Source organism: Pinus tabuliformis, chromosome 8 (genome assembly GCF_031772625.1).
Source record: "Pinus tabuliformis cultivar Carrire ecotype Pingquan chromosome 8, CPIR1, whole genome shotgun sequence".
In the NCBI taxonomy this organism is placed as follows: Eukaryota; Viridiplantae; Streptophyta; class Pinopsida; order Pinales; family Pinaceae; genus Pinus; species Pinus tabuliformis.
The window spans coordinates 1095788858-1095797552 of NC_142294.1; positions in this window are offsets into that span (position 1 = coordinate 1095788858).

The following is an 8695-nucleotide window of genomic DNA, read 5'->3' on the forward strand; positions in this document are numbered from 1 at the left end:
GCATATACCGAAGGCCTTCCCAGTAAAATGTTCTAATTTAGGGGTTATTCAACTACCTCAACTTCAACAGTAACTATTTTTCCCCCTAGTTCAATTTGCAGGTTACTCAAAATCCCACATGGAGTATATGTTCTTCCATCAAAAGATTTCAATGTGGCCGGTGATCATCACAACGGTGGTAAGCCAAGTGTTTTCCAGTAGCTCATGGACATAATGCAAGTAGATGCCTCCTCATCAATAATAATTCAATGAACATTCTTATTGAGAGCTTTTACTTGAATTAGGAAAGCTAACTACGCGGGTAATTGTGCTATATATCCCGCATGGTTAAAAACCACAAGATTTGAATCCATAGGATCCATTCTACCTATTCCTGACAATAAACCTTGCTTCTGGGAGGGACAATTTTGCAACACCTCGAGTGTCGACATAGCAAATGGTGATTGAGAAAGCTCTTCCACTATGTTATAATTTTGAGCTGCTCGAGCCCGAGGGTTGAATGTCGATTTGTGCACAACTCCCTTTGGTGGTTTTATTGTCAATTCAGTTAAAATGGATGGAACAACTTCAGATGAAGTCGAAGTTGAAGGATTAGGTTGATCAATGGCCTCATTATTTGACGATGATGACGGATTTCCATAATCTTTGTTTCTTGTTGACACCAAAGCTTCATTTTGTGGCTTTGTGATGGATAACGTGAGTACTTGGGATGTGGAAGCATGGTCTGTTGCAACCAAATGTGTCTCTGGGGTTGGAAATGGATCAGTCAACACTGCCGATGTGTTTGAATTCTTTAAAAGTTTAGAGACCTCAGAGCGGTGTGGACAATCTCTTGTAAAATTCTTGTCATTACATATTAGACATGGGTAACAAGGTTTCCTTGCGAGAGTAGAGGAATCAGATGATTTCTCTCGAGGGGAATTTTCTTGTTTCTATTTGTTTTTCCCCTTTTTCTTTCTCCCTGGTTGCTTTGGATTTTTGCCTTTGTCAGATGACAGAGCATTAATTTTGGAGGCAAGAGTATTTTCTGATGCATCGGTAGTTTGATTGGAAATAGCAAGAGTTTGAGCAGATGGTATTCCTACTATTTGCGTGCTTGAAGAACTGATGACATCATCGGCAGCATGAGTCCTTACTCGATTTTGGAGGAGGGGGAACAGTGAAAGCTCGTCGAGGAGCATTGGGTATTTTGTCGTAAAGTGTGTCGGATTATGTGTAAATCAAATCCAAGTATTGGGCATGAGCAATAACTTGCTCTTCTGTGACAACTCCACCTTTTGCCACATCCTTGGTGATTGATTGAAACAAGGATTTTATGAACCACTTAGCTAAAAGCTGATCGGGAACATATGTCTTAACCATTCGATGATGATGCCACCACTCATGAATATGATCTAATATATGGGTAGCAATAGTCTGTTTAAAGTTTGTTAGGAGTTCCGTTCCAGTCTCGTATCTGATGGGTAACTCGAAGTGGGTCAAAATGTAGTGGCTAAATTGATGAAATTATCAAAAGAAGCTCTTGGTAATTCGATGTACCATTTAGCAGCTGGACTAGTAACTGTTGTTTGGAAAAGATGAAGTCTAACCGAATCATCATTTATGGAGTTTGATGAACACTACAAATGAAAGGTGATGATATGATTTGATGGGTCTTCTCTAGGATTTCCGTTAAATTTTAGAATGTCAGATGGTAACTTATGTGGAATTATCGGCCACCAAGGTGCATATAAGATTGGATCATTAGTGAGTCAATTTAAATCTAGTAATTCTAAAGTTGCTGCAAATGGCAACTTTTGATTCAAGTCAGGTTGATCGTACCGAGGATATGATGGAATTCCCTGAGCAATAGGTCTTTGCATATCGACATAAGGCATCTACATTTGGTAACCTTGGTATGGTTTTTGAACAAAACCAGTATAAGGTGGTTGTTAATAACACGGTTGAATGTGTGGTTTTCCATAACCTACAAAGCCTTGTGGACCAGGACCTTGGTGAGCTTGAGATTGACCAAAACTAGGTTGGGCCTCTGGAACAAGTCCAAATTGGGGTTGGAATTACTGGAATTGGGGTTGTTGAAATTGAGGCTGCCACAGTTGTTGAATCAATTGTTATTGTCGTTGGTACAACTGTTGTTGATTTAATGGTTGTCGTTGTCCAGCAATGAAAGGTTGGCTAGGTTGTGAATAAACTACACCAATGTAAGCGTGGGTGAGTCTAGATAAGGGTATACTAACCTGAGTTTGTTTCTGAACTGTAAAAACAAATGGTTGTTGTACAACAACTTGAGGAACTTGAACTTCTTGACCTGAAACTTGTGGTTGCAAGGTAGAAGTAGCAATTTGTACCGGTTGAGATACAACAGTTTGAACTTGTGACTGTAGTACCGTAGTAACAATAGGTGTAACAGGAATAGCTGACATAGTTTACATTAGTTGTGTTGGATACACAAGCCTCAATTGAACTGGAATTGTTGGTTGTCATTGACATACTCTAATTCCAGATTGACCTAAGTACTGCGGGGTATTACCATATGGCAGTCCTCTTGAATAAGGAGGATACAGTGAATAATCATATACTCTGCATATGTTGGAAATCCAGTATTTAATGGATGCATAGGTCTTTGTTGATCAGTTTGCCCAGCTTGATACTAATATGTAGGATCAAATTGTTGAGTTCCCATTAGAGAAGAACTAGGTAAAATTCTGGTTGAGGTCATCTGTGATGACCATGGTTTAGAAGAAGCCCCTAAGTGGGTTCCAAACAATGATTGGTAACCAACCGGGATGGATGATTCACCATATAGGTGCAACTCAGTTGTGGTAGAAACCATCGAAGAGGTTACAACATAAGATTATGTTGTAGCGACATCCGATGATACAGTCTGAGATGTTGAGGGTTTTTCAACCATAGTTAACTAACCCAAAAGTTGTCCTAAAGAATCGACGAGTACTTGAAAAGAAGCAGGACCAAATGGAGTGAAAAGATCAGGAGTATTAGGGTAAGGATAAATCCTAATTCCAAAGTGAAATGGGGTTCGAGGTGTGGAATCTTCTTCGAATTCCTCATCTATAGCAATTAAACCTGGCGGAAGAACTTCACAGTCAGGTCCGTAAAAGTTGTCTGGTGTTGATGAAGTTGAAGATTCAATAGTCACTGATGTCTGAGGGGTAACCAGTTGATCGTCTTCCGGTAAAGTAACAACTTATGAATGTTCAAATTCAAATTCCAGATGTTCGGGTAAATGAAAAAACAATTTCAAAAAGAGGTTCCTGAACAACTTTAGGTTTAGATATAACTTTTTTTTGAACTGGGATAAATTATGGATTAACTTCTGGTTGAACTGATTCAAGTTCAAAAGTACTTTCTTGTTGAGCAATTTCGAGTTGAGGATCAAATTGTTGTTGAACAACCTTAGTTACTGTTTCACCAGGATCAATGCTGATGTCGTCAAGTAATTGTGAAACTTCTTCTTCAAAAACAGATGGGCTAGAAATATTTGGAGTAATTGGAGTCTCCGTACTTATCGAAACATATGAATCAGGTAATTCAGATGAAGAACTAGGAGTTCTTAATGCACTAGACTCAGTTAAGCGATATCGCTTTGCCTGAATTGGTGTCGCCTCAAGAGGCAAAGGTGGTTTTCTTATTGTTCTCCACGAACAATGGGGTATGTGTTGATATTCCTCGATGATTTCTAATAAATTTTACTATCAAAAAGAAATAAACAGAAAGGGTTATACTAGTCAAACGATTTACCAAGCAACAGTGAACTCCATAATACCTCCTGGCGAACCAAGAAGTATTGGCTGGCAATCTCCCCAAATGTTGTGTTAAATGTATCACAGTTTACAAGGCATCCAATTTGGTTACTTAAGCAAGGATAGCAACCTAGACTTGTCCTCCCATATATAACCGAAGGTACATGGAGGTCCAGTACGTATAAGCGCTATCTAATGCAAAACCATACAGTGAGAGCATTCCCATATACTTTACATACTGTAACACTGCCATATATACCTGAAGGTACGTCAACGAGCTACGATATACTCATGTACGTGGAATGAGGTATCACACTCGGGATGTATTACAGATAAGTTAGCGACAATTGCTTTGTTTTACGATGCTGGAATAGGTCTCTAGCCTAGAACCACTAAATGTTCTTTCTAATGACAATGCTCCTTTAGGTAAATTGATGTTTATTTGAAGTTGATTTTGCTTAGGAATTTGCCTTTCAAGTTCACCACATGATGTATTCCGAAATTCCTAGGAATGAAACTATCATGATAAGCATTCTTTCCATTCAATTTAATGATGAAAATCCTAGCTACTTAGGGATAGTGCAATAAGATTTCTTTTGATCAAAGAGCAAAGAGCACAATCTAAATTCAATTTCCCTACACTATTCCTATCAACACACACAAACTTTTTCAATGCATCATGCATCTATTTCTTTTCGATTGCTTTAATGTGAATATGAACAAAAAGGAAATATGCACATACTATCAATCAATCTTTCATATGAACGAAGACTTTTACAACAATTCAGATTCAAAGGAAGAGAAGACTTTACGACACTTTCTTTCGAATGAATATTAATCAATTATATCCTAACATTGAATATTGATCATTAATCACAAAGAAAACATGAAGAAGCATTAATCAATCCAATCAAAGTTGGGCTAGACCAGGAGATAAACACTCATTTTCTGAGACATAACATTAATTCATAAATCAACGAACAATCAAACAGAGAAAATTTGGCAAAAACTCTTTCCAAAGGTGGGAAATTGATCCTAGGAGGATCAGCACAGCCCAGAATGGGAGACAATGCACTTCAGAGCACCGTCCCTAAGCCAACGATGCTTTGCAGCACACTATATCCCTCACAAGCCTGCACTGGTGACAGTAAGCCATTTAAAGGGGCAATTTGACATAGTTTTGACCAATTTTTCAATGTAAACAACTGAATTACAATATATGAACACAAATAGAGTCTACAAGGATGTCTTAGGAGGTGGATAATCTACTAGGAAAGATGATTCTTCCCCAGTGGAGTCACCAATTTGTTTTGGAGAATTTAGCATCCACGGATAAATACTAATTCACTAGACAAGTAGTTGTGCCTAGAAGAAGAGTTTAAAGTGTTTTAGACTTTCCCTATAAGCAATAGATAAGAAGAGAGGATAGAAGGTGTTATGCTTTCCTCTCATATTCCTTGTATCAATTCCATCGCTCCTTCTCGTACATAATTCACTTGAAAAGTACCCTGTCAACACAATAGAAGATGAAAACCAATCAAAGCATACGATGAATTGAATATAAATGAAAGGAATCAGAAAAAATTCATACATATAAGCATTATGAAAGAAGACATCATATGGAAAAAGGTTCAAACACTTTATTAGATAGAAGAATGAATTACAACCATCAATGTGTGATTCAAAGTCATTCCTCTAGCTTGGACCCCATCCACATCACATCAAAAGTAAGACAAGCTTGTGACATCACATCATTTGCTCCAAAGTCAAGTCTCATAGTAGCATTATCTCCTTACAATTCAACATAATCTAGCCCCTGATCACCTAGATGAGTGGTCAATTTATAGGAAGATGAAGGAGGTTTTGTCATTAATGGTGCATTGGATGTCCTTCCATACTTAGAATTACTTCCATGGAGGAAGGGATGAGAGGATAAGATGATCCTTAAGTCATTCCTCATCCATTTTCAAGCTCATAGGAGTTGATAAGACAAGGAAACTTCTAGATGACTCCAAAAGATAAGAATATACCCCAAACCCTATGGGAATTTCACTCATTCTCACCCAACGCAGGTGAAAGGAAGCTTGTGTGCTCTGCAAAGCACCCTCGCAGTGGACTCAATTGCTCTGCAGCGCACCTTAATAAGGGCTTACCTGTGCTGGTCCCTCTAGAGGCAGTTTCTAGATGTCTTCCAGTCAAGAAATAGTCTGGGAAGGAAGCATTCAAAGGGTTCACTTGTTTAGGGCATGAAACAACTAAATTTAAGGTTTTTTGAGCCCTAAAACACTGATCTAAATGTTGGTATTTGATGTGCCCAAATGGATCTGTAATAGTTATGTATCTAAGGATCATCTTTCCCATCTCAATGAAGGGTCAACGAATTTTACTACCGCATATTAAATATTTACTTTCTTGAACTCCTTCCACTAGGTCCCCTTGGTCCCTATTTAATTATAATTTACTATTCATACAAGTTAATTCCAACACTTTTATACTATAAGTATGGAAATATCAACCTATAAAGTCGTAATAGTTATATGGATGTAGAGGGTTATGTTTTTTTGAAAGACGTTCTAGCTCAACTAAAGGGGCTTAGCCTCGTTTCACTTTTATCATTCCAAGTTGGCTTAAGCTCCTACCGTTATTGACAAGGATAACATTTAATATTAAACTCTAACCATGAGATGATATCTAATGGATCGATACTATAGTGTAAAAAAAATGTTTTTGAGGGTTCTAGTCGGGACTACAATCTTTATAGAAATATATAGCATTGTAAAACTTGTATATAAAATTTAGGACTGTGCAATTATTTATATGCCTAGAAGGAGGAATTAAACCATATTTTAAATACCTTTTTATTGTGACAAAGTAGTCATTTTTTTGTTGTAGGTGAATGTATAACTTATAGATATATATATATATATATATATATATATATATATATATATATATATATATATATAGATATATATATATATATATATAGATATATATATATATATATATATATATCTATATATATATATATATTTGATCATTAAATCCTTCAAAGGTTTTTTAATTTAGCTTATGGTTATTTCTTTGGTCTGGATCCGGTTGTATGTATACACATTTATGGTGCATGAACTTGTAGTTTCTTATTCTTATTGAAATTCCAAATCCTTTACTTGTAAATAAAATAACTAAGTTGGATATTGACTTACACAATTTTTTGTTGTAATTATTTATTTACAGACAACTTTCTAGATGTAGTTATACATGTAATATCAATATCTAGACAGAGAAATTTTGGGGATTTCTATATTGGAAAACCCTCATTTAATTCTTATGTCCTAGTTCTATTAACATACATGAATGATGATTACTTGACCGTAATCTTCTTTCTATGGTCTTACCTTCTAATCTATATGAATTTTCCACTGATTTTCTATAACTAGTTTTGGTGCAAATATGTCATATATACACATTAACACACACCCACACACACACACACACACACACACACACACACACATATATATATAACCAAAACATTTTTACCAAACATGCATTGTAGCATTGAGCACTAATTACTATCAACAATTCAGACCATTTAATAGTCTAACAGTTTTCCTTGTCAAGTAAACATTTAGTTTCCTTCTAACATAATTCTCATGTCCTGTATTTCATAGAGTTAGTTTTTCCAACAAATATCCCAAAATTGTTAATTCTTTTACATAGGGGCCTGCACCCCTTTACTTACATATTTCCATGCATGACATTTTACTACCAAATACCTAATTAGTGAATTTAATCATTGACGTATTCTGTACATATTCCTTCCCATAGAGAAATAACAAGTGCACATACAAACTATCCCTGAAAAATACTTTCATTTTAATATAAATTAACTTCCTATGTTTACCCTACTCTTATCTCGGTCCTTTCTAGAAAATTTTGGAGGCATCCACATTCCACCCAACCTCGAACCCAACATTTACATGTTTCCCCCAAGCTATCCTCTAACCTTATGAAACAAGTTCACAAAATTTAATTTAATTTTCACCTCTTGAACCCGTAGGGCATCCTACTAATTCTTTGGGTTCTGAACCCATAGCAACATCATGCTAATTATTTTTCTAGGTTCCACCTAAGTTTATCTCCTAATGTTAATATTAACATGAACTGTCTTGCTCATCCAAAATCCTTGATTAATAGAGATTACACTACACCATTTATCTCCATCTATGACAAAACGTAGTTGTCTCCTTTCTTCCATTATTCTCCTCCCTTTCTTGAATCTTGCAATAATATCTACAGGAATGACAATGAGGAGGATTTTTTCCTTTTTCTTTAGTACCTACCTCTCCAGGCATAACTAATTTTAGTCATTATTCCTCATAGTTAGAGGTTGATCTCTCATGTGACCTTTAACATTTTACTTAGATGATTACTATCCTAACATAATTTCTATGTTCATTTTCTTTTTTGAAAATAAAAATATATTTCATTACATGCAATTTGTTTTTATTTATTTATTCTCATTACTTTTTTAACCAAAAGTTAAAATTTGGAATTAAAGGTAATAGAGGTATTACACTTTTTGTTCTTCTTTTTTCTCCATTTATCATGCTATGGTGTGTTATTTTTGAGATGGTATCCATCCAAGGCTACTATTTAAGATCACCTTTGTTTGATTTTTATATTGGGGCATAGTTTTACGATGATTTGGATTTGTAAATCATGATGTGATTGAGTTTAATGGTCTTAATTGGCACATGTTTGTGATGTGATGTTGGGTGTTTTTTATATATGTTGCAAGGTGTTTGGTGTGGTTGAAATTTAAATTTAAATTTTCACATGTTTGTAAAGTGATATTGGGTTAGTAAGTAGTGGGAATATTTTGCAATATGTTGCTTATCTTGTGTAAATGTTATTATGGTGGGATGTGG